The sequence below is a fragment of the Zeus faber genome, assembly GCF_960531495.2.
Source record: "Zeus faber genome assembly, chromosome: 21".
Classification (NCBI taxonomy): Eukaryota; Metazoa; Chordata; class Actinopteri; order Zeiformes; family Zeidae; genus Zeus; species Zeus faber.
Genome location: NC_137208.1, coordinates 23315689 through 23340942, shown reverse-complemented (window position 1 = coordinate 23340942; position 25254 = coordinate 23315689). Strand labels below are relative to the sequence as shown.

General features: G+C 44.6%; 1 protein-coding gene across 1 annotated transcript in view; it reads right to left on the bottom strand.

Annotated features, from left to right (window-relative positions):
- The window catches only part of phf21b (PHD finger protein 21B), a gene marked incomplete at its 5' end in the record, with an annotated part of 67439 nt that overhangs the window by 21060 nt on the left and 21125 nt on the right, over positions 1 to 25254 (bottom strand). The window lies entirely within an intron of this gene.

The following is a 25254-nucleotide window of genomic DNA, read 5'->3' as shown; positions in this document are numbered from 1 at the left end:
AGTGTTTAAGTTTAAGTACTGGATCAATGTTTGGCTATTGTTTTCACTAGCATACTATTTAGTACGGCAAATATGTGTTTAGTATGTTGGAAACCATAGTGCATTAAATAGTACGTAGAAAGTAGGGGGATAAAATATGAACTTTGGTGAAATATTGCAATATGCAAACATAGAGCACTACACTGGCGAGCGTATCCCACAATGCATTGTAGGATATGGATAAAACTTTTCAAACAAGCTTTTTTAACTTCAATTTTTTGGTGTTGAATACCACAAAATTCTGAGGTTTTAAATCTCAGCTACTACACGTAAATGCAAGACAAACGAATAGAGTGGGCAATGTTTTGCCCAATAAAATGATAACCATTGATATGGTAATATCAAGATATACTTAAATGTTGTCTTTATAGCTATTAAAGTAAAATTATGCAACTTTCGTAGACTGTTCTAAGACTATGTCTCTACCTGCTTGGTCATTATGTCCTCATTATAATGATTCTTTTGCAAATACTTATTGCATGTTGATATGTTATGAAGGGACCAATTGTTATCCAAAAAATACCGTCACATTTTTGATATTGAGGTGTTCCTCCAAAAATAGAGACATTTGAATAAAGCAACAGACGGTGACACTTAGTCGGCCTCAAATATATTATATCAAATATCACTTAAAATGCGTGAAGGTAAAATAACACTGCCGCTCGGCCAAGCTCAGTGGCTGAACAATCCACAGTGTGGATAGTGTCATACCAGGTGGAGGGTGTGTGTGTGTTTCCCCCTGTGGTAGACGCGACTGTCCTGCATACTAGACTGGCCTCATCATGCTATTCTCTCTCACACACCCACCCACCCACCCACCCACCCACACACACACACACACACACACACACACACACACACACACACACACACACACAAACACACACAGGCACACACACACACACACACACACACACACACACACACACACACACACACACACACACACACACAAGCACACCACTCTCAGAGACCCAGCTCCTCCCTCCTCCTCTGCTAGGAAAAGAAAAATACATCTTTCAAGGCGGAGATAAGTACATCTCGCTCGCTTGTGCACATTTACAGAGAAACAAACACACATACACACACACACACACACACACACACACATACACACACACACACACACACACACACACACACACACACACACACACACACACACACAAACACTATCCACGCGGCCTTCTGCACACCCAAAGCAAGAAGGAGGCCCACTAAATATTTTATATTCCATTCTGACGGCCTTATTTTGCACCGCTGCCCCTTCATCCTCTTGCTACAGTGCGATGCAGGGTGGGGTTGGGGGTGGGGGAGGGATTTCTCTCTGTGCCAAAAAGGAATATTGTTTGTGCAGCGATTGAAACCTTCACACACACACACACACACACACACACACACACACACACACACACACACACACACACACACACACACACACACACACACACACACACACACACACACCCCTTCTCATTCAGCACTCAAAGGCAAAATAGGATCTTCATATTAAAGTTATTTTTTGCATCCTTTTGTGTGATGACATCATTGACTTGTAGGGCTGAGCGATTAATCAAATTCAAACCGACATCACAATTAAAATAACGCAATTTTCAAAAAGTTTATTTATTACACGATCTAAGCCAGTGATACTGAACCTGAGGCTCTTTTATGACTAGTTGCAGCTCTAATTCTTCTAATTATACTTAATACATTTGTGGTTTCAATGGTAATAAAAAACATGGTAAAAATATGGTGTTGGTAATAATAATAAATTGTAATTATTGCATACATCCTTAATAAGATATTACTAGTAGCCTTATTTTAAAATGCATAATGGTTTGATGGAGGAAGGGGATGTTTCAGAAATTTGGCTCTTGCGAAAATATTTTTTGTTAATGTGGCTCCTGAGTTGGCAAAGGTTGAGTAGCACCGCTATAGAATGATTTATCGCTTGTGTTTCGTAAATAAAACAGAAAATAAGGAACTTAAAAAAAAACAATCGCATACTATTCGCGATCACAATATTGGTCAAAAAAAATCTCAATTCCATTATTTTGCCATATCGTTCAGCCCACATTAATGCACACACACATATTTGCACCATAATTTTTGAGTGTGCCACAAAAATGAGAAAAAACGGAAACAAACGTCAGAAAAAAAATGAGGCAGAAATGCCTTTCGTTCTAAGCAAGTCCCAAATCTTCAACAGCCAACACAAAGCCGAAAAACTATTGTCGCTCTTTTGACATATTCCAACGCGTCCTTTTACAACCCTTCAACTCAACGGCCATTCCTCTATCCATCCATCCGGAGCTCTCCAAAAGCTTAATATACTGGCTAGTGTTGAGAAGGCATGCTAACTGCCTTAAAGGCCCAAAGCAGAAGTGTGACAGACGGCGATAGAAGGAAATGTGCTCAATACTACATGTCCATAAAATCACACTATTTGCTATACAAGTAAAAAGAATGATTTCGAGGACATACTACATATTCATGGAAACGTTGACATACAAGTCTCAGCATAGACTGCAGTGTTTGCATTCGATTTTTGCTAAATGTTCAATGTCATCCTCTTTTTACATATCATTCAATGCACACTGTACTTTTGGATTTAGTTAACAGTAAATAGCAAGCTAGCATGCCATTCAGGATAGTGTGTGTGTGTGCGTGCGTGCGTGCGTGCGTGCTTGCGTGCGTGCGTGCGTCCGTGCATGCGTGCGTGGTTTGAGGTACAGCACTGCTACTCATACAATCAAGGCCTGTACAGACCTTGCCTTACTGGTGTGGGGGTTCTGGACGGTGGGATTAAGTGTTGTGTATTCACATTTAGCTCCCATTTGGAAAACCCAACATCCACTATTGCGTTTCAAGTAGTGGAAAATACAATTCCTGGGCCGATTTTTTTGGGGGGTTTTCGTAGTTCTGCCTCTGCCTGAACAAAATATTTGAAGTGTGAATTGACTATCGGGAGCCATGATGCATGAAATGACCCCCTTTAACCACAAAAAATAATAATAATCTCGATCATTTAGATTTTTATTTCCTGTTGCTACAGGAAAGGGCGAGGTGAGATAGAACCCAACGATTGGGAGTCGGTCAGTGTGGGGTAGAGGAAATGCAGAAGAGAGAGAGAGATGGAGGTGGAGTTTCCGTGGAAACTGAAACAAAAGTCTGGCTTTTGTGTCCAAATCTGCTTCTAATCAGCATGTGGAACGAGGAGGGGAATTGTTTCGAGAAGACACACTGGGGTGCTCAGCCTTTTCTATTCATCCAGGTTCTCTCTCACTCTCTCTCTGCCTCTCTCTGGTGACATTTGCTTCCTTAGATACACAGGAAGAAAGAAAAGAAAATCACTAAAATAGACCCAACACAATCCAGTTAAAGTAGAAGATTGTGCGCAGACGCACACAGACACACTTTGGTATACTCACAAACGTTCCAAAGAAGAATCATCTCAAGACAATTTCACATACCGTTAATAATTCAGCTGCAAACTCAAACTCAAACTCAACTCAACTCAAAAAATCAATTTTTCAATATACGTAAGTAATAAATAAAAAAACATGTCTATTAAAGCTCAGTCCAGGGTTACGCACGAAGAGAGGAGAAGGGAACTGGAGACCTCACTGGGAGAGCATATTAACCCAGTCCCCCACCCAATAAAAATTGCAAAAGAGTTATTTAAATAGCCAAAGTCAGAGCCTTAAATATGGGAAATTGTATTGCCCGCTGCTGCAAAGTTCAAAACAAGAGGGAGAGAGAGAGAGAGAGAGAGAGAGAGAGAGAGAGAGAGAGAGACAGTGTGCACCAGTGTGCACAGGGCTGTCCATTCAGTTGTTATTTATAACCCCCCCCCCCCCCACCCCTTCATGGGGAGCACAGGGATGCCAGTGTTTTGATCACAATAGTTCCCCCCATCCCCCCCAAAGCCTTTCTTTGGGGGAGGGGTCACCTCTGATTGTCAAAGTTTCTGAACTCTATCCATCTAGCACATCTATCCATCCCTTGCCCATCCCCATATCACCCACCTGGGGTGGGGGCGTTAGGAGGGGATGACGACCTGGTCTTCACACACACATGTTAACACGCTAATGGAATTAAGGGCCCCCGTATTAACAAGGCTGAGGTTTCTCGCTCTCTCGCGTCGTGTGTGTGTGTGTGTGTGTGTGTGTGTTTGTGTGTGTGTGTGTGTGTGTCTGTGTGTGTGTGTGTGTGTGTGTGTGTTTGTGTGTGTGTGTGTGTGTCTGTGTGTGTGTGTGTGTGTGTGTGTGTGTGTGTAAGCCAGCTTCCGTGCTTAAGGAGATGATCCAGTATCTTCAGAACCTTTTATCCCCAATGATAGGATAAGTGGGGGAGGGGGGCAGCATCCAACACGATTGGGTGCACAGCGGTGGCCATATTTGAAACTCTTCACACTCTCTCTTGCAAGGACCGTTAACTGCCACTGCCGCTAGCTGGGCAAGGAAGCAGGACATTTTGAAAACATGTGTAGCTTTCTGGTCAACGGTCAACGGCACAGCAGAACCGGTCCTTTAAAGTACGGGCCTTTCCTGGAACTCTACTAATGATGTGGCTTTTCGGGAGCTATGTACTCAGCAAAAGCGTGCCTTGCTTTGTCACTTTTCTTGTCCCAGTTTACAAGTGATTAAAATGTGGTAGTGGACAATTCCGGGTACAGACAGAAAAATTCCACCCAAAAGTTAGCCATTCTCGCTGGTGTACCCAAAATACAGGTGATGACTTTTTCTTTATGAACCTGGAATGCCCGGCTCCCTGAAAATGCAGAGGCCATCCCGCCTCTTGACGGGCCTGGTTCCAGCAAGTCTCGACTTCTGAAGACATGTTTTGGCAGCAAATATCACCTGCATCGAAGAAGTCAAAGAAAATGAGTGTCACACAGCCCATCTGCGGCCTGAAGTCTGTCTGGACTTCGAGCCGCGTGGCAAGGCAGAATATGAATGCTCTGAGTGGGCCGCCAAAACTGCAACGGGTAATTATCAATTAAAGACCTAGAGATGCTTTGAAGAAGAACTTCAACCAGCTTTTCAAGGCCTCAGTTCTGGTGCAAGCATTATTAAAAATTACCAAGCAAAGCAACATCATTAATAGATACAACTGGTAGTGGAGCCAATGAACCACCGGAAACAGCACAGCAAAATGGGCCAAAGCATTTTTCTTTTAAAGCTAAGCACCTAAGAATGTGGCGACTTCACTCTGAATCTGATCCAGTGGCTGAAGGAAAGGGCCGACCACTGATGCAGCATTGAGAATGCACTGGACACTAAGACATTATGACTAGCACTATTTGTAGCCCAATGGCATCATGTTAGCTTTGCCTGAAATACGGAGTGAGTTTTTGTATTGAATGCAAATTGTTAATTTGTCCCCCATTACTTGCATTGAACTCCTGATGCGGGGATGGAGCTGCATGTCGAGTCGGGGAAAAGGCTACATTGCTGAAACATACCTACGTACTACATGAGCGGTGAGTATGAAACAGGGATTAACTTCTGAACTACTAAAATCAGAACTTTTCCGCTCATGAAAAACAATGTTTATTTGCATTTCCTTTTTCCTGAGGTATCAAAGAGTAACAAAACTGTCACACCGAACTAAGAACCAAACCATGGGTCCTTTGTACTATTACTACAGAAATAGCACAGTCCCTTACTCCCCCTAATAAAAAAAAGCCTCCTACACCGATTTTCCTGCTGGGCGACAGCCACCTAAACAAGGCAGAGATTACTAAGGGAGGCTGGGAGGCTGAGCACGCTGTGTGTGCTCCCAGCAGTGTCTCTTGGCTGAGCCCCCACATGAGATGGATTGGAAAGGGGAGTTCAGCTGGACCCCCTGGTCCCAGGTGGGCCCTTGCCAAACTCTAGGGCCAGGGGCCAGGCTCGCCTTTGTGCCCTGTTGATAAGCGCCCAGCTGCCAAGCGGCTGCCAGGGTGCCTACTGGCAGAGAATCAGTCGCTATTGAGCGTCGCGTATGACCCCTTGATAGGGGGAAAAACAAGATCCTTGACAGGAGCCCGATTCCACCAAGCCCCTCAACACTCAAGGGCCATATTGGTAAATGGAGTGCAAACAAAGATACATCTGAAGACGACTCTTGATTGCAATCTGAACGACTCCTGAGGTGTTTGCAAGCAGCCCTTATCTTGTGCGGTGCCGTGTCTAAATGGTGTCGGTTAATGAGTGTGGGTGATGCTGCCCGTTTTAGGGGAGCGACGGTGAGTGGCGCAGGGCTGGAAGTCTGACCTCTCTATTGTGGCTGTCAAAACAAAACGGCATTTTGAATTAATGACTTAAAAAACACAGAATATCCACTCATTAAGACGAAAATTAGAACGCAGTTGCGGACTGTGGTTCAGGTTTTTTCTTAGGTTGTTGTTGCGAACAACTCGCCTTGAAAGCAGTTAAGCCTCCACTGCATAGTAAAAACTGCTTTTACAGAAATTACTGAAGTGCATCGCAATGACGGGCATAAATGCAGCTCGGGGTCCGTGTATGAAATCGCATTTAAAGTCGCTTTTAGTTCCGTCCTAACAATGTAAAAAAGGAATCATATGGAAGATTTATTACAAAGCAGTTCTGGCCAACCAGTAAAGGGCATCCAGTCCAACTTTAAATCGGACGGTGTTAAGAGGAGCAAAATGAAATCCCTGCTACCAATTTCCTCCCAGAGAAAACAATTTGATCACGTGGTCAGTGCCCGTCACACCGTTGGTGGACAATAAATCCATTTAAATGTAAATTTTACATGCCCCGAGTCTTAATTTTCCTCCCATGTGAACCAGGGCTCATTGGAATGTGACATAATACATTAGCCTCTTCTACTGAAGCAATGCCGGCTGGTATCCAATCGAAATCAGGGGAGGGTGAGAGGGCAAACTAAATTTAAATGAAGTTAAAAGCCAATCCAATCTGTTGTTAACTAGTCTAAGAGAAACTCTGAATAAAAGTAGCACTTGCGTCCAAGCTGAGACACAGACAATGGTTTTGCTAAAGAAAATCGTGGTGAATAACTGCAAACTGAACTATGATCGCAAATGAACAAAATGGGCTTGGAATTATGTACTTTTATCAATAAGTCCAGCTCAATTGCTTTGTTTTGCTAGCGCCCTGCTTTTCAGACTATTTCAACTCGTCAGTTTGTTTTGTCGTGGCTGCTTCAATGTAAGGAAATTACAGCAACATGAGATTGATTCTCGTGGCAATTCACTTTTTTACATTACATTTAGCAATTAGGGGTTAAGTGTCTTGCTCAAGGACACTACAGCAGGCTATCAGGAGGAGCCTGGGATCGAACCAGCAACCTTTAGATTACTAGACGACCAGCTCTAGTAATCTGAGCTACAAGATCCACCGGTGTCACGTACCGCCGGAGATGAATAGCTGTTGATAGGAGACGGCGGTTATAAAGTGTCAAAGGGGTGAACTCCTCTGAACCGTCTAAAAGAAGAATTGTCAGTGAAGTGGGCTGATTTGTGATTGAAGATGAAAGTACGAAAGAGAGAAAGACAGAAATGTAATCGAACCCTGCTGCGAGACATCAACGCGTCAGACCCCTCCTCGATAAGAAAACATAAACCCAAAACTAATCACATCTTGCACGCTTCCCTATTGTGAGCCTCCACTCCAGGCGACGCATTCCCCTACTGCTTCCATTAGAAGTTGTACGCCACGCCGGCAACGGCACTTCAGGTCTCGCTCTTCAAGGCCCTCTGGAAATTTCACAGAAACCTCACCAGTGCAAGGTTTGTTGCATACGACTGCTAAGTAGCAACAGTGGTTACTAATACAAAGCTGTGGAATAAATTGCCTTGTGCTGGAGTCATCCACTGAGTTGTGGTGTGTGACTGTCTGCCCATGCTTTGTACGAAATAGAAAAGCTGACTGAAAAGAGAGTTGAGAAGGAAAAAAACAAAGAACAAATAAATAACTAAAAACGATGCCTTATCTCACGGGAGTTACATTCTTTTATTGTGTACGTGCGCATGCGAAACAGGAAATATCGTATGTTGCTGAGACTTGCCATTCGATAGCGGTAACAGCCAGTAGCCCACACGGTAAGACACCCGAATGTAAATCCAGAGCCATTTATGGCTGTAAGAAAAAGGTATGCTGGAGGGAAAAAAAGAAAAAAAAAAGTCCAGAAGAGGTTGGAGGTGTTTTTGTGTTTATCTGCCATAGGCCCTGCAGAGGGAAAAAGTTTGGTGCCTGGCTAACTTATTCTGGTCGTCCGATATTACCCCCTACCCATTTTCTTATGACTCCCAGTGGTCTTATGACGTTCTTATCACAAATGGTCTTTTGCGAGCGGTTGTAGTCCATTGATGACCAGGAAGCCAGAGCATGTGCCGTGTTTTAGGGCTTTATCTATACTTGCAACATAAAGACAGCTTGGTTCAGGAGCTCACTCTTATTCAGAAGGTTTTTATTACTAAAAGAGGAGGAAGCTAGAGATTCGGTATTAAAGGTCACCAATTATTCTCCTTTTCAACAAGTTAATATAGGTCTCTGAGGTCCCCAAAACATGTCTTTGAAGTTTTATGTTGAAAGTACCACTCAGATTATGCATTCGAGCCATTCTAGCATGCCTCTATACCCCTCTGTTTCAGTTCTTTCCTCGACGGGCTGTTTCTGTCTGTAGCTTTAAATGCAAATGAGCTGCTGCTCCCCCATGTCCTACTCCAGCTACATGCTGGACAGGGACGGGGGTGAAATGGCCTCCGTGAGTCTGGGCAAGTCAGAAAAACTTCTTGTGAATCTCTATAAAATCAGCATCAAGGAACACTCCGATAACCACTCATTTTCTCATTTTACTCTCCCGTTATTTAAGTGTTGATAAGATGGAGTTAATCTCACAGACAATCAACCTGCAAAATAATACCGTAAAGGTTATTGTGGATATTGCAGCAAGTAACTCCAGTAACTTTCTAGAAAATTCCATCTTATACATTACCTCAGCTATTAGCATGAGATAGTGCTAAACGGCAATTGAAACCCACAGTACAATTATTTTTATTATTACACTTATACTTCCCTCGTCTGCAGTTTTGTCACGGTTTGGGACGTTGCCATCAAAAATAAACTTTATACACTCGGCTCTTCTGTCCTCTGAGGCTGGGGGCCGATGTAGAGATTTGTGCTGGTCTGTGCCGCAAACAACAGAGCACTTCCCATGCTTAACTCTTAGCTTCCACATAAGTCCAGCGCATGCGAGAAAAATATGGCACACCTTCGCAAAGGTAGTTCTCAAGCCGTAGGTGGAGCTACTCAGATGGGGGGCGGCATTATTCTAATGAGCCACGACATAGGAGGGTGAGGACAGTCTGAATGGCTTGTTGAATCACACATTTTCTGACCATGGTAGCTCATACAAAACGGACTGGTTGTCCTATTTCACAGTGTGTGTGTGAGTAGGCCCATCAGAGACCCAAATGAACGTGCAGAAGCACTTAAAAAGTGAGTTTTCTTATGTTTCTATTCCATAGATTCTTTCCATTATTTCTGTAAAATAAAAGCCAAGCTTAGAGCTTCCGTCTCCAATGGCGATTCAGATCTCTGGTGGGCCTGTCAAAAATGAAAATGGAAGCCACTAGTTGGGGGGTTGGGGAGAAGTAGGCCAAGAAAAAGAAGCAGGGGCGGGCTTGTGGAGCCTTTGTTGCTGTGGGGAGCAGTTAAACTGCTATGCCATTCTTATATCAAGAACATCAAAAACGGGATAGTCTCGATAAAAACCGTGTTCTTAGAATACATAAAGACATCTTGAAATTTCTTCAAAGACAATAAATCTAGAATTAGTGACCTTTTCCCTATAAGTTTGTTAGTCATGGACGTATTTTGAGTTCTTTCAAATGAAGAAAAAAAAAAGCTTTCGTACAGTGGCGCGTGGTGCTTTAAGCGCTGGAAACTGGCACCTTGCACCTCGACCTACTCTAATACAAATTCTCTCTTGTGTTCAGCTCCATTTCGGTGTTTACATGGGTTTGTTTAGATTTTTTACATTATCATTTGATGGTTTTCTAGATAACGTGGTGTAATCATCAGAGCTCGCGCCTCACGGACCACCACACTTAATGCGATTATCTTGCCATGATCTTTTGATCGCCCGCCATTGAAACTGTGCTCAGGAATATAGGGAGAATTAATCGTTAATGGGAGGCTCCACTGCAAAAGACGCAAACAAGTTATTTAAAAGATGGAGGGATAGCTGTTAATCTCCTTTTGTAAGTGGCAAATGAAATAGCTTGTTAGCTTGCTAGCAATATAGCATAACAGGCTGTATTCATTATTGGCCTTGCTGAATGAAACAAGCGTAACTCGTTGGATTAGCCAGGATTAAGGACATATGTTGAGAAAAATCAGATGCTTGGAAAAAAAAAAACTCTCCTTCTGCTGTGATGGGCTGTGAGAGGGCAAAGCATTGGTTTGTCATCAGTCACCACCAGCAATATCTCAGTTTATGAAGGATCACCCCTGGAGAGTTCATCAATACTAGCCATCGCCGTCACAACCTACTGAAATTGCAGAGCTAAAAAATCTACTCCAGGTCGAGTTTGATTGACAGTCAAGTGATGAGTGTTTCACCAGTGCAACCAAAAGAGCATCATGGCTTCCGTTTTATGGTGCTTCACGGCATCCCTAAATATAAGCCCTCAGTATGTCTGCATATGTGACAAGACATTATCAAACCACCCATGCTAGCTCACCAGTATTCTCAAAGCATTTGAAGAGCCTTGATTTTTCTTTCTTCTATTGCCCATCCATTTTGCCTTGAACGGAGTCCAAAAAACCCAGCTTCAACGCCTTGCTGCACTGCATCGATACACTGACAACACTTTATTTATTTTGGCTTTTTTTTTTTTTTTACTTTTCTTACATCAAGTTGCTCAACTACTCAAAGGGAGGGGGGTGGTGTTTTGTCGTCTGAGCTTTTCATCTCGATGTGTGGCCTTTCCTTTGCCTTCCAGACGCTAGCGAACCTAACGGTGGCTGGCGAAAAGGGAGGGGGGGGAGGGGGCGGGAATGGAGACAGCTGGCCCTTCTAGAGAGAGAAAGCGAGAAAAGGGGGGGGGGGGGGCGAGAGCGAGAGAGAGAGAGATGCAATGGAGGCCAGCAGATGGACCCCTGCTAACAATAGGGGCCTGGGCAGATGCAGGCACAAAGAACAGCAAGCGCACGCAACGCCACACAGCACGCACACGCACACAGACGTTACTTTGGAGCTAAGGGGGGATTCAGGATGAAAACTATTTTGTGCCAGTGTAATGCCACTCCTACAGGGAGCTCTGAACGACTAGCAAAAACCTGACAAGATGACAAGAAAAGGTTGCGGCCGGGTGAGGCTGCTTACTCTGAATGTTGACGGTCAATCCGCCTCCCACACAGACACACACACACAAAAACTAATGGCTTTGTAGTGTACATTTTGGGTGGATAAAGATGGTTCACTTGGATTTACTCGGTCACCAAGAGCACAGTTTGTCATTAAAGACATCAAACTGCATACCCTTAAAAAATAATAACAAAAAAAACGGTGCAGAATTGCTCCATAGATATTTGAGAACATACTTCAGTAGCCGTTATCTTTCACACACAAACAAATATACACTAAATAAACACTGCATGTGTCCTAGGGAAAGTCACTCCATCTCTTTAAGCAGCCCACTATTATTTTGGACACCTGAATTGATAGTGATTGTCACTTTTGTTTACATGAGAGTCCAACGACTTGCATTTATTGTTACTTGCGTCCCAATAGTTTGTGGAACCGGTACCCCAACCAGTACCTTTAAAATAATGTAGAGGTACTCCTCACTTAACAACCTACCTGTTTATCCACCGTTCGGACTTACAACCAGCTTTCTGACCAGTCTGTATTGTACGCTTAGTACAATACCGCAGCGTCACAGCGTCAAGCATCTCATCGCGAATCACCCTTTATACACTATATACACTATTTATACTATATATACTATATACACCATATATACTATAAACAAAATAAACACAATATATACTATATATACTATAAACAATATAAACACTATATCTACTACGTATATATAATATATAAACTTTATATACTATATATACTATAAACAATATAAACACTATATACACTATATACACTATATACACTATATACACTAAAAACCCTATATACATCTCATCACCGTTCAGTCTCAGTGTCGTTCCTGCAATGTGTCATTATTTACTACAATACCGTTCGCAATGGCCACGCCCCCTTACCGTGAAAGAACACAGGTCCTTGTTTATTGACCAATTCGCTTAACGACCTGGTCATAGGAACGGAACTCGGTCATTGAGTGAGGAGTACTTGTATATTGTATGAAATAGGTAGCTAAGAAATCATCCAGACTTTAATCCTTTTTACTTCCACTTATGTCAAACTTAATGCACCGTTCCTCACCCTGTGTAGCTCACCGTGAAATGAAGTAAAGCCATATATTCATCATATATGTCCCCACCGATATCAACCTGTGGAAGCTTATTTGCAACAACACCTTTTCTATGACCCGCAAATCCAAAATGCAACTCATCCAATATAAGAACTTGCACAGAGCCCATATCACGGAACACAAAATGTTCAAAATGGGTTTTGTGGATGAAGAAGTGAAGTTCTGCTCTCACTGTTCCCTTGATACCAGAGATGACTACTTTCATGCCTTCTGGCTCTGCCCATCTATCCTAGCATTCTGGACCAACATCACCAAGAAGCGATCAACCCTTCTGGGTCGCAGCATTCCAGTCTCCCCGTCTATGTCTCCTCGATGACCTCTCCTCAGTCGACCCACCACTGAAACACCACCAACCCATTTTGATCGCCTTAACAATTGCCAAGAAAATTATATTACTCAATTGGAAAAAGAGAGATAAGCTCACCACATCCCAATGGTTGCAGTTATTAATAGATCACATCTCAATGGAAAAACTATTGGCAATATCCCAAAACAATGGTGATTCATTTAATGAAATATGGGCTACTTTTATCACTGACATAACTCCATCATTTAATACTTGAGTCTTCCTAAGTCGGTGCAATGTCGTGGTGCTTTGGGGCATGTGGGGTCCTCCTGGTCTGCCGGGGCTCTGCGGTTGAGTGGACACCTAGGCGGCTCTGGGGACATCCGTGGTGTGTGGGCCTGTGTTCTTGGGGGATCCCGGGGCCCCACGGGGGAGTTGGATGGTCTGGGTGGTGGCGCCCGCTCCTTTACCTGAGTTGAGCTGGCCTGTCCCCAGGGGTGGGGGGTGGGGGGATGTGCTCCCGGGGAGTACCTTCAGCTGGCGTCCGTGTGTTGGTTCGGGGTGTGGTTGTGGGTTCTGGGGCTCGGGTTGGGGGCAAGGGGTGTGGGTCGCTGGTTCGCTGGGGTGGGCTGGCTGGGCTTGTGTGTCCTTCTGCGTCCCGTGGTGGGGAGTGGCCCGTCGTGCCAGGGCTGGTTAGGCGTTCCGTCTGGTCCTGTCAACCTGGGTCCTGAACCTGGCTGGCTGTGTTAGGTGCGGGGCTCACCATGTGGCCTCGTCACTTGGGGGCCGGACTGTGGGTGGGGGTGCAGCCCGCCGCCCTCTGCCGCCCTCTGCCGCCCTCTGCCACCCTCTGCCGCCCTCTGCCGCCCTCTGCCGCCCTCTGCCGCCCTCTATTCTGTAGTCCACATGCTCGGCGGCTGGGGGCTGACCAGGGGCCTGATGGGGGCGCAGAGCTGCCCGACATGCTGGAGGCGGATGGCGGACCGCTCTGCGCCCTTGGCTGATCGCTGTAGGTATGCTACCACCAGGTACGGGAGGTGGGCGCACTTAGGTGCGGTTGGGTCCGGGGGTCGGAGGGAGGGGGTCGGCGTGGTTGCTCCCCGGCCTGCTGCGCCCCTGGATCGATCCGGTCGCGACTCGCCTAATCTCTCCCAGTGCCAAAACTTATACTCAGCACATACACCACACAAGAGACTGAGAGCTTGTGGGGTGGGCTTGGTGCAGGCTATGTGGGTTGGGATGCGGCGGGCAGCTGCCATCTTGCCTGTCATGCTGCCCAAGCGTGCTTCTCGTCCGTCCTCGCACTCACATTAGCTTAGAACAAATACTCTCGCACACCAATCCTACTCTGAACAACACTCCATCGGACCAGGGTCTACGGGGCAGGAGGGGTGCAAGTGATTTGGGTTCGACTTGCCTGAAGGACTCGCACCCCCAACCCCGCAATTTAACTGCAATTACCAACAGCACACATTGAGCACTGGGGTTTTCCAGGGTGGCCGGTCGCTGGCGAGTCGGTGTGGGGCCATGGTTGGCTGGAATTCTGACGGCTTGTGCCTGGTGGCTTGGGATGTGCTGCAACCTGGCGGGGCTGCGGAGAGCGCCGCTGGGTGCCTTCCGGGGCCCTTCCAGAGCCCCTGGGGGGACTGCTTGCCGTTGTGGGTGTAGATGTGGGTTGGGGTGTGGGGAGCACACACACACACACACACACACACACACACACACACACACACACACACACACACACACACACACACACACACACACACACACACACACACACACAGGCGGTCCAATCACACATGGGCACACACCACCACACCTGCTTGGAGTGCACCCAAGCACCCTCCTGGTTGCATTCCTCTCCTTTCCTCCCTCATTTACTGCCATAATTAGACAGGAAGACAGGAAGAGGCCAGGTGACCAGTTGTAGTTCCAGTTTTCCTGGACCTAATTCACGGTCTTTCAATACATGTTGTCATCCAATGTTTATGTTTTTGTGTAAATGTTGTTTTTTATGTTTATTTGTCTCACCCGTGGTGATTCTCCCTCTCTTGGAGTAGTGATCAGTTGTTTATAGAGCCAAACATGATAAATAGTTCTCCAAAGAGGGGGTTGGTGGTGGTTCTCCATAACCAGAAACTGTGCTCTTGTCATTCTACAGTTCATCCACAGGACAGAGTTATTGCAGCAGTTCTTGATGATTTAAGAATTAATAAAGAGTTGCATTGCAGGTTGACAACTTGAACTCCACTTGGCATACAAATACTCTGTGTTGTATGCCCAGCATGCTGACAGCACAGGTAAAAAAATAAAAAAAAGCCATATATTCATACTACAGTCTCACTCTCCAGCCTTTTGATGACGACTTTCTTGAGGGAGTCAGATATCTATATGGAAAAATCCGCCACCTCTCAGCATTTCCCCAAGTGGTCGCTATGCTGGCTTTCACGCTCCATTATTGAGGTTAGCTGGTAGCCTAGCATCGGGGAGAATCTGCTTGGTGTATGGCTGGTTGCGGTGGTGTTGGTAATGCATAACATTCAATTATCATAAAATGACAGTGACAGCAGGAAGTGAAATTTACCTATTAAGGGTTTCAAATTACTTACAATGACAAATGACTTCACACAATTCGTCACAATTCTTTGTCTCTTTGTCCCAATATGTCAACATCTTCATTTCATGAAGATATCATACCGCTTAAGGTCGATCAAAAAATAATATTATCCCCGTGTCCTAGTTCAGAGTTTCCGTCACCAGCTCTCTTATTTCTTCAGTCCATCTGTTGGATCTCAATGGCTGCCTTGGATTCTCTGGCACTCCTGCCTCAACAACAGCCCCTTCCATTCCACGGCCTGCTTTTTGCGGCGTCACTCGGGGCCGGCAAGCAAATATTGACGCCCTGAATATGAGCGGGAAGAGAAACGTGAAAAAAAAAAACAAAAAAAAAAAACATTAAAAGAAAATAATCTTCAAACACTTGCAATTTTGTGTGCAAAGGGCTTGAGAAGCCATCGAGGGCTGGAGATATGAGGCCCTGTCCTTTCCCTCTCTGTCCCTCCAACTCACTCACTGCAACTCATGATCCGATCGTTCAGCCAATTACGCCACCCTTAACGAGTGCCGGAGTGTAACCTTTTTATACAGTATATACACCCACACGCGCACACGCAAACTCTCCCGATTTTCCCTGCACCATTACTGCTCATCCGCAATCACTTCAAACGAGATCGACAAGTCAATGCCAGGAGTCGATATTTAATTTGCTCATAGCAGGTGGCAATTTAGTTGGGAGTCACAGCTGAGAACCCCCCCCCCCCCCCCGCCATACACACACACACACCCCACACTACCCGCCTTGATGGAGGCTACGGAGGCCCTGTGCCCTTGGACTATAAGCACATGGGGACATACTGTACGACCCAGGGCCCGGGGGCCCAATGGGGGTGAGGAACATGACTTAAACCTGATCAAAGTCATTAATCGGTGCAAAACACAAGGGGTATGAAGCGCTGTGGCACCCAAAAGGAAGAGGAGTGGGTTTGTTTGTGGTTGGGGTTCACCATGTTCACCATAACCAACCTTAGCAAACCCTCCTGAGAATCCTTTGAACCACCCAGCTCTGTGTTTACAATAGTCGTTCAAAGCATCGATCTCTCTTTAGTTGCTTCTAATTATGCCTCGGGGAGATTTGGCAAAACATGAGGGAAGTCACGTAGTGCCCAGCTTTTTCTATACCTGGGCTTTGACTGTAAAGTAAACTTAAGGAGGTTTTCATGTACACTTCTCCATTAGGGCTGCAGATATTCCTCTGTAATCCCATTCAAATTTGTATGCTTTATTATTTTTAATATTTAAATATATTCTAAATTGTAATGCTCAAATTTTGTACGGGGTGTGTTACGCATGGTTCTGCAGTTCCGATCAAAGTGATCTTTTCCCCAAACAAAGCAAATAAAAACTCTAGATGTATTTCATTAACTCCGTTTCCTGCTTCGGCTCCCAAGATCGCGCCTGAAAATATCCCGCCTGTGTTCTCAGGGCCCGGTGGCAAATGCCCTGGATCAGCAGGGTCCGCGAGCCAGTTGTTGGGAACTTCTGCATTGGGGAACATTCGTCAGTGATGTTGAGGTTTATTTCCCATTTTAATCACTACATCTGTGCAATTACTGGACATTCTGGTCAAAGGTGCGCTCTCCCTTGTACACACAGTGAAACGCCAGAGGAGAGGGAAACCCACCAGTGCGCTCGTGCGTCTCCGCCGACATGAACTTCGCACACCGTTAATGGGAATATATCTCTCTAATTTGTGTTCACTATGCAACAAACTGGATGAACTCAAATTGAACTGTATTGCTCATCACATGCAAATTGATTTATTAAAGTTAGCCAAAACATTTAAAATCAATTATTTATTTACATATGAAAAATACCCAAATCGAATGGCAATTTCAGCATTCGAATAATGACATTTTATATATATATAAATTCCATCAAATTTCTAATTTTATTCCTGAAGCCCTAGTCTCCATGTAAATTTGTCGGAGCAAAATATGCACATTCTGACACCTGCAGGGAAGGCACTATGCTGACTGGCTTCTGCTTTAATGTCTTATTTCTTCAGGGGTTTTAATTACATAAGTATCAAAGCTGGGTTTAGTCAGGCTAAATCTGTAGACCTAATGAGATACCATTGTAACCATATTAACAGAGCATATTTGGTTGGCATGTTTTAGAAATGACACGTTACAGTCCCAGGTGGTGTTGACTTCCATCAACCCTTCAGTGAGGAAACAAAAACACCAACTGGGCCCTCGGAACGGAATGCAACACGGACAGTGTTTAAAATTACCAGCTGAGTAGTCCTGCCAGAACAAGCAAAGCAGCCAACAAGCAGGGAAAAAAATGCAAATGCACCCAATTACAAGGTAAACCCGCACGTTGTAACAGAAAACAAATTCGGCCTCAATTACACACACCAATGCCTTGCAACAATTATCCACCCATCACAGAGCGCAAAGTTCATTTTAATTAGGTTCCTCCTTTTCTTTCTTTTCTTGCCACGTGCTGATTCACTGCATGCTTTTAAGTTTGGGGGGGGCTATACATACTCAAGAAGGAAGTGGACCTCAAATACTAGCAGTCGGGCGGCGGGGGGTTGGTAGTGACGGTGGTGGGTATCGACTTTGCACTCTAATGAATCGCACTGCTGAAATTAAACTGACACGTAATGAATATGTGGCTGTTTTCCCTCTTCCTGTCCTTTGTGCGGAGACGCCGAAAGTGTCCGAAGAAGCCATTTCCATTCTCAGCATTTTCCGGCTGTCACGAATGCTCACAGTCACTTAAAGAGTGCGTGCAGCAGACAAAACTCAAAGCTCCCCATACAGACCGTGGCTCTGTAGAATACACCCTGATAAATTGCTTTGTGTGTGGTATTGGTAGGGCTGCATATTGGTACTCGATACCTTGAAGGTATCGACTGAAATAACCCATTACCAAGTAGTATTTGAACTGCTCCAGTCATACCTGCATCCAATCCTTTTTGTATCCAGATCTAGAAAATAAATACCATTTGTATGGTTTCACGCCCAGCAAATCACTGCAAGCGTTCGATTTAATGCAACTGGTGATTGGTTCACTAATGCAGCAGCAGCTACAACAGTCTGTTAAATGATAGATTCACAATTGTTCAAGTCTGTCTTAAAACAACAGTCAGGTGTCCATATGAACAGTGAAAGGTTTTCCTTGCTGTAATCATTCCTCCTGTACTGGCTATTTGTTTAAAATGACACTGCCCAAATACTTCATTGTACAGTTCTGTACAGTTATTTAATAAATATTTCCATAATGTGAACACTTTGAAAATGCATTCGTGTAAAAATCATTCGGATGGGGAGAAGTGGTGGCATTTTTACGCAACTGAATTGATTCCATTCACAGGATGGGTCCCGTAGAAAAAAAAAGGTATTGAATGAAGTACTATTGGTATTGGTATCACTTTAAGGGTACTGGTATCGGTACTGGTATCATATTTTTTTGATTTTTTGAGTCCCCTTAATCCATCATGCCCTTAAAAAAGAGAAACACAAACTGCAGACAGCCCTTGGGGTGGGGTGGGGGTGCTGTCGTATTGCCGTCGGTTGTTTCAATATGTCTGTACATCCCAGTTACCGGTTTGGGTGTCAAAATTGAACAGCCTAGCCTATTTTTTGTCATTGATTTGGAACAAAATGTCCCGATAAAAAATCACTTATAATAATAATTTTAAAAGAAAGGATGTTTTGGGAATGCATCAGAGAGAAAGAGAGAGAGACTGAGAATGAGGGAGAGAGAGAGAGAAAGAGAGAGAGAAAGGGAGGCCGCAAGACAGAGATAGTAAGTCCGATAGATGAATACAGCAGGACTCATTTTGTATGCATTGGCTTTCCACACTGGGGAAATTTAGAAGCAGGGCTCTGATAGTTGTCCAAATCAGTTTGACTGGGGGAACAGAAAGGTGTCGCGTTTGGGAGCTTCCCTCCCCCAGCAAAAAAAATACATGTAAAAACGTTATATGGCAACTTAACATCAACTGATTCTCTCTCTCTCTCGCTCTCTCGCTCTCTCTCTCTCTCTCTCTCTCTCTCTCTCTCTCTCTCTCTCTCTCTCTCTCTCTCTCTCTCTCTCTCTCTCTCTCTCTCTCTCTCGTTGTCTGTATGGGTTTTTCCGCAGAGATGTGCCCAGCTGCCTATCTAATCAAAGAGCTGAACAAAAAAAAAAAATAAGGCTAGTTTGAGGTCACTAATGTCAGCTATGGAAATGCCCAAAAAATGGGAATCCTTTTTATAAAGGCTGGCTCACTGGGAGAAAGTTATTCAGAAGAGATCCTCGTATGGGTTTTCTCCCCAAACAGTCAAAATGAGAACAAATGGCACTCCCACTATAATACAGTGAGTGCATCCGTTCAAACACACACATACATACAAATGCTAACCAGCTCCTCCTTTTCCTGCAGAGTCTTTGAATGGGTAAAGTTTTTAAGCAAGCTCATTGTAGCTGTTTTGGCAAAGTTCAAAGGATGTACTGTAGGTAGGATTGTCTCTATGAATTCCCCGGTCACTGGCCGATTATGCCATCTTCGGCCTCGGAAAGAGGCGCAGCACTGGAAGTTGTTCTTCTCAATCAGATCCCAGAGCAGCAGTGACTTGAGCCACTTTTGGTTCAGAATAAGGTTCAGACCGTGTCTTCACTTTGTCCTACTCTCGTTGATTGTTTTCATCAGATGCATGGAAGCGAAATCGACCCACTTCTGCACCCATGCAAGTACGACTGAAGGGGGCTAACTACATTTACAGTACATCTTCGGAATAAGATGGAAACTACTCGATGGATGGATATACGCACATATATGGGGAGGTGTTGCTGGTTAGAGCTCCATCCTATGGGTTCTATGCCAGTAACCGTCATCTTAGACATGGTTTGCTTTCATCCTCAAGGGGAAAGAAGTTGCTTTAAATTAAATTGGGTCTCTGTACACTTTGTTCAGTGTTTGAATGAGGAGGACATTCCTTAAGGCTTTGATCATTTTGGCGTGTAATGTGCTGGGAGCTCCGTGTTCAACAGGCTTCCAATTTTTCCCAGTGCATTTGTTGGATGTTCGGTTCGACCGGAAGAAAAATAAGCAATTTTCCAGCTTGATCTCACTCTCTTGTTTCAACTGTCTTTAAGGGAATTCTGAAAGCCTTGAGCTGGAAACTATTTGGCGGCGGTAACGGTTACTCTGGTCCACTCCATCTGCGTTTATTTTCTGATTTACCTTTTTGGCCCTCCTATTCTCCACAATGCATACATCTGAACGCTGTTGTTTTCTTGTATCTGCCTGCTGTGAAATGTTAGTTCAGAACCAGTTGATGACCAGATCCATGTTGGTCACAGAGACCAATAATGTATTTTACAAACCTATAAATACACGTATCCAATGTACAAATCTTTGAATCAAAATAGGACTTTCTTCACATGAATTCAGTTTTCTTCAGGCTATATATATAAATTACACTACATATTACATATTATTTACTTTGCCACACATGAATAATTGCGATCAGACGAAAAATAAAGGCAAACTGCACTCAGCTGCAAAACTTTATGGGAGTGTTTGCGCTGTAGCACAATATATTTTGTGAAATGGACACTAAGACAGTGCAGATAGTTGACAAATTGAAAAAAAAAAAAAAAAAAAAAAAAAAAGAAATCATCCCAGGCCACGATCAATTAATTGTGGAGGCCAATATCGACATCGCGATAAATGTACGATTAATTGTGCAGCCATGGGTCACGCTGCGCTCGAGGCTTCCTTGGTCGTGAGGGAGCATTCAGAGAGGAGAGATGGACCGGGTTACAGGGGGGTTTACAGCTGTGCTGTTGGTCGTTCAACTTCCGTCCTCATTGGCAGAAGGTATCTCTGGTAAGAGAAACCGATCCAGCGGCAGCAGCAACCTTATCCAACTCCTACATCCTGAAACAGATGATGCAGTATCCAGTGTTCTTCAAAAAAGATCCCTGTGGAGCAGCCATTTATGGGCAGCCATTTTGCACTTTGCAAATGGTGAGCTCAACCTTGCAGCAGAGGGCTCCCCTAGTGCTGATTGCATTTTTGCCTCACTGCATATACAGTATTTAAAGTGTGTAGCTCCAAAGACCCCACATCAGCTGCCTCACATCAGCTGTTGTAAAGCCGATTCACAAGGTATTTTTTGTAAGAGGCTGATGTCAAATAACGGAACTCTTAAGCCGCCTTTCATTGCAGAATGATTTGAATTTCGGGTTCCCCTTCCAGAGAATGCTCTGGCATTCGCGCAATTCATTTTTGCAAAGCTGCCTAACTAAAGGCCTAGCAAGCAAATGACGGTTGAAGAACCACAAAAACAGTGGTTGAAAATATGCAACTTTGATGCAAACAAAACCCCTGGCTATGACATGGAGGGATGCACGTCACCCAAGGGTGGAAGCGAGGCCCTTAACAACACACCTGATATGGATTTGTCTTACTCCTCTGCTATGGTAAAACAAGGGTTGAAAAACATTATAGGGCCCCTTATTCACCACCCTCCACTACCTGGGGTGAGCGGACGACCCCCCCCATCCCATCCCATCAAGGCTGCTGATCCATATGGTGCGTTAGAAGGACACATCATTAACATGGAGTTACTGGTTCCCCTCCCACTCTCTCTCTTCCTCTCTCTCTCTCTCTCTGTCACGTTGAGTAATGCGGTGGGCACTACCACCTCCCTCCCCCCCAGTCGCCAGCATGGCACTACAGGGGAAACCATCCGCCCTTTGATGAATGTGTCCATGTTTATTTGGACATGATTAGATGAATACAAAATGCAGATCCCGCTCCCCAACTCCCATTTGCCCCAGAGTCGTACAACTTCACATTGTGTGGGATTTAAGGGGCGTAGCCATCTGATGGCTCTGAAAACTGCGTTACAGTGTACAGAAATGGTCTAAATAATGACGTAGTTAACCCTCAAGAGGAACATGGGCAAGGGTACGGCGAGTGTCTTTGACAGACATTCTGCATTGTGTTTGTCTGTGGGACTGATTGGAAGTGCAGCAGGGCCTGCTGGGATGCAGGGTTTTGTTGTCCTCTGCCATGACATCTTTACGTGTTATCTGCAAGAGACATCAGCTGTTGCTTTGCCCCGCCAATCAACGTTCAGTTTATTCTCTGACAAAACAAGCCCAAAATGAAAGGCCTGGGCAGGGCTGAAAGATATTTCACTCTTTCACATCGCACAAGACATATTCTTTAAAACATTCTCCACTATAAAAAAGGTTGATGCTTCATCTGCTACTGTAATTGTATTCAAATTAACCCCCCCCCCCAGTTATTGTGTTGCTTATCTGCGGCCACAGAGACGTAAACAAAGATGCGGACAATTGCTGGGATCCAATTAAAAATAAATGGGCTACGGACGGACTGCCCCAGAGAAAGAGATAAAGCTTAGCAGTGCCGAGTCCGTGAGCTGACTTGGATGCAGGCTGCGCGGCCTTGGTGCTCACTGGGTGATCCTGGCCCGGTTAGCCGCTGTAGCTGCTGCGGTGGACATTGTCTTGAGGCGTCATTCGCCTAAACGGCTAAATTAATGCAATTATATCTCAACCAAGCTAAAGTGCCACTACCGCCTACAGGGGAGGTTTTGTCCTGAGGGCTGTATGTCCATATTGCCCCTCTGGAGATAGAGATACACACACACACACACACACACACACACACAGTGTGTGTGTGTGTGTGTGTGTGTGCGTGTGTGTGTGTGTGTGTTTGAGTTCGGGCCATGACCTGTTTTTATTTGCTAGCATACCTTTATATGTCTGCATCAGTGTGTGTGCGTGTGTGTCCACGTTCCAACTGCTCCATATTACTACCGGTCAGCTGAAGCAGTCTCTGAGTGGACACAAAGTGATTACCATAGGACGTTCTTTCTGATTATTTTTAATGGAAAAAAATGACTTGCTTGCCAAAGAGTTCATTCTGGTCTCTTAAAACGTGATATAAGTCCTCACCAAAGCCCGGTCTGATGCCAGAAATGAATGAAAGCAACAGAGCCTCTGCACAACCTGTTCTACCTTTCACGGAAAAGGCAACAATAGTTCTTAAATGGAAGGCCAGTTTCCGTAGCAACATTCCAAATATAACAGCCCTTTCTGCACACGTATAAAAATAAAGACAGAATTGCATTCAGAGGTTTGCCATGTTCTACCGTTTGTCTCAGTGGAGGCTGTTAGGCCTGTAGTCTTGTTAGTCGGCGATAGAGCTTCTTGTTTGTTACAACATAGAATGTGTCTCAATGTCAATTGGAAAGAAAAGTACATCGTCATTTAGAAAAAAAAGATTATTAAGATAATTCAGAAAAATGAACTGTTGATGTGGTAAGATCATTTCACGTACTATTTGATAATAGACCATTTCCATATTGTCATAGAAAGTATCCCAGTCTAAAAAGTAATCTCAAAAGTTGCCTTGGAAATTCTTCTTTTAGATCAGCACCATAGGTCTGCTGCTCTTTTTGAAAACACACGCATTTCCCCTGAAGAAATTCCTAGAATTAGCCGCTTCTTATAAGTACGATCGTTGAAGACATATTTTTTCAAAGCTAGCTGAATAATCTTAGACACAAATCGAGGCAAGTCAATTTATCTCAGAAGAAAGAAAAAAAAAACAGAAATTGAAAGACTCATATTGCAGCATCTTGTGCAATAATCTCTGCTTACTGGCTAGTCGGCTGAATCAACATCTCTCTCTTTGTCCCTCTCTCCCGCTCTCGCTTTTCCCTGATCTGGAATAAACCGCCATGGGGAAGACGCCCATTTCGGGGAGATACGGGCCTTGTGGGGACAGAGCTGCCTAAACATAGCCAAGGGGCAGCTACCTGTGTGAAGGCAGCAGAATCATAAAGTGTGTGTTTAAAAGTGTATTTACTGCTGATAGAAGAGTGAGTCGATCTCCCTCGCTCCCTCTTTCCATCAACACACGTCTCTGTGCTGTCTACCAGATGTCAGTCAAAGCAGCCTTGGTTTGAACTTAAAAAAGCAAAAAACAAGTCTCATTCATTGTGCTGGGCTCAACTAGCAGCTATGCGCCTGTTATTGACGGCCTCTTCCTCAATGTTGCCGGCAGACCAACCACCACCATCCCAGACCCAGTGTCCTGAACCCGGAATCTGTATGAATTGCTCACCAACCTGCTGGCCAGTGCAGCTCAAGGTCTGCACGCAGCCCCGTAGACCCCATCAAAATTAATTCTGACTAGCTCTGCGCTAGTATTTACAAAGGCCACACTGCTTTGGGCCCATCTATCCCGGGCTGTCTTCATCTCCATCTCACCACAGATTACCCAAACGTCTACCAACAGGCCCCGGCGGCAGTGATTCCCAGCTACAGCAGCCTCTCCCAGGTAGGCCATACAATCTGCCCCCCCCGAGCCACTCCAGTCAAAACCAGCAGGGTTTTCTTCTCTACCCTCATTCCTGTCTTGACATGCCATACAGACCCCGCCCTACCATACACACACAATATAACAATTTATGTGTAAATCCTTCAGCCCGATGTTTGACTGCAAGAGAGACAAATAAATCAGAACGGTCATCTCTTATTCAAGTGTATTTTATCTAAATTACCTTAAGGGGGGGCTGTTTGGCGGAATGCTTGTGCTGCCCTTGCTCAAGGTCATTCTGACCATGTCTACAGGCATGGCATTTCAAAACCTAACATAAATCTCTCGCTGTTTCTTTGAGAAAACGCCCGACCCTCCTGGTTGGCTGGGCTGCTTGCCTTGAATTGCCCTCTGGAGGGATAACTAAAGTATTTTGAATTCTACTCATAAAAATTCAAAAAACCCGAACCCCACCATAGTCAGTCAGGTCCAGTCAATAAATGTGTTAAGGTGTTC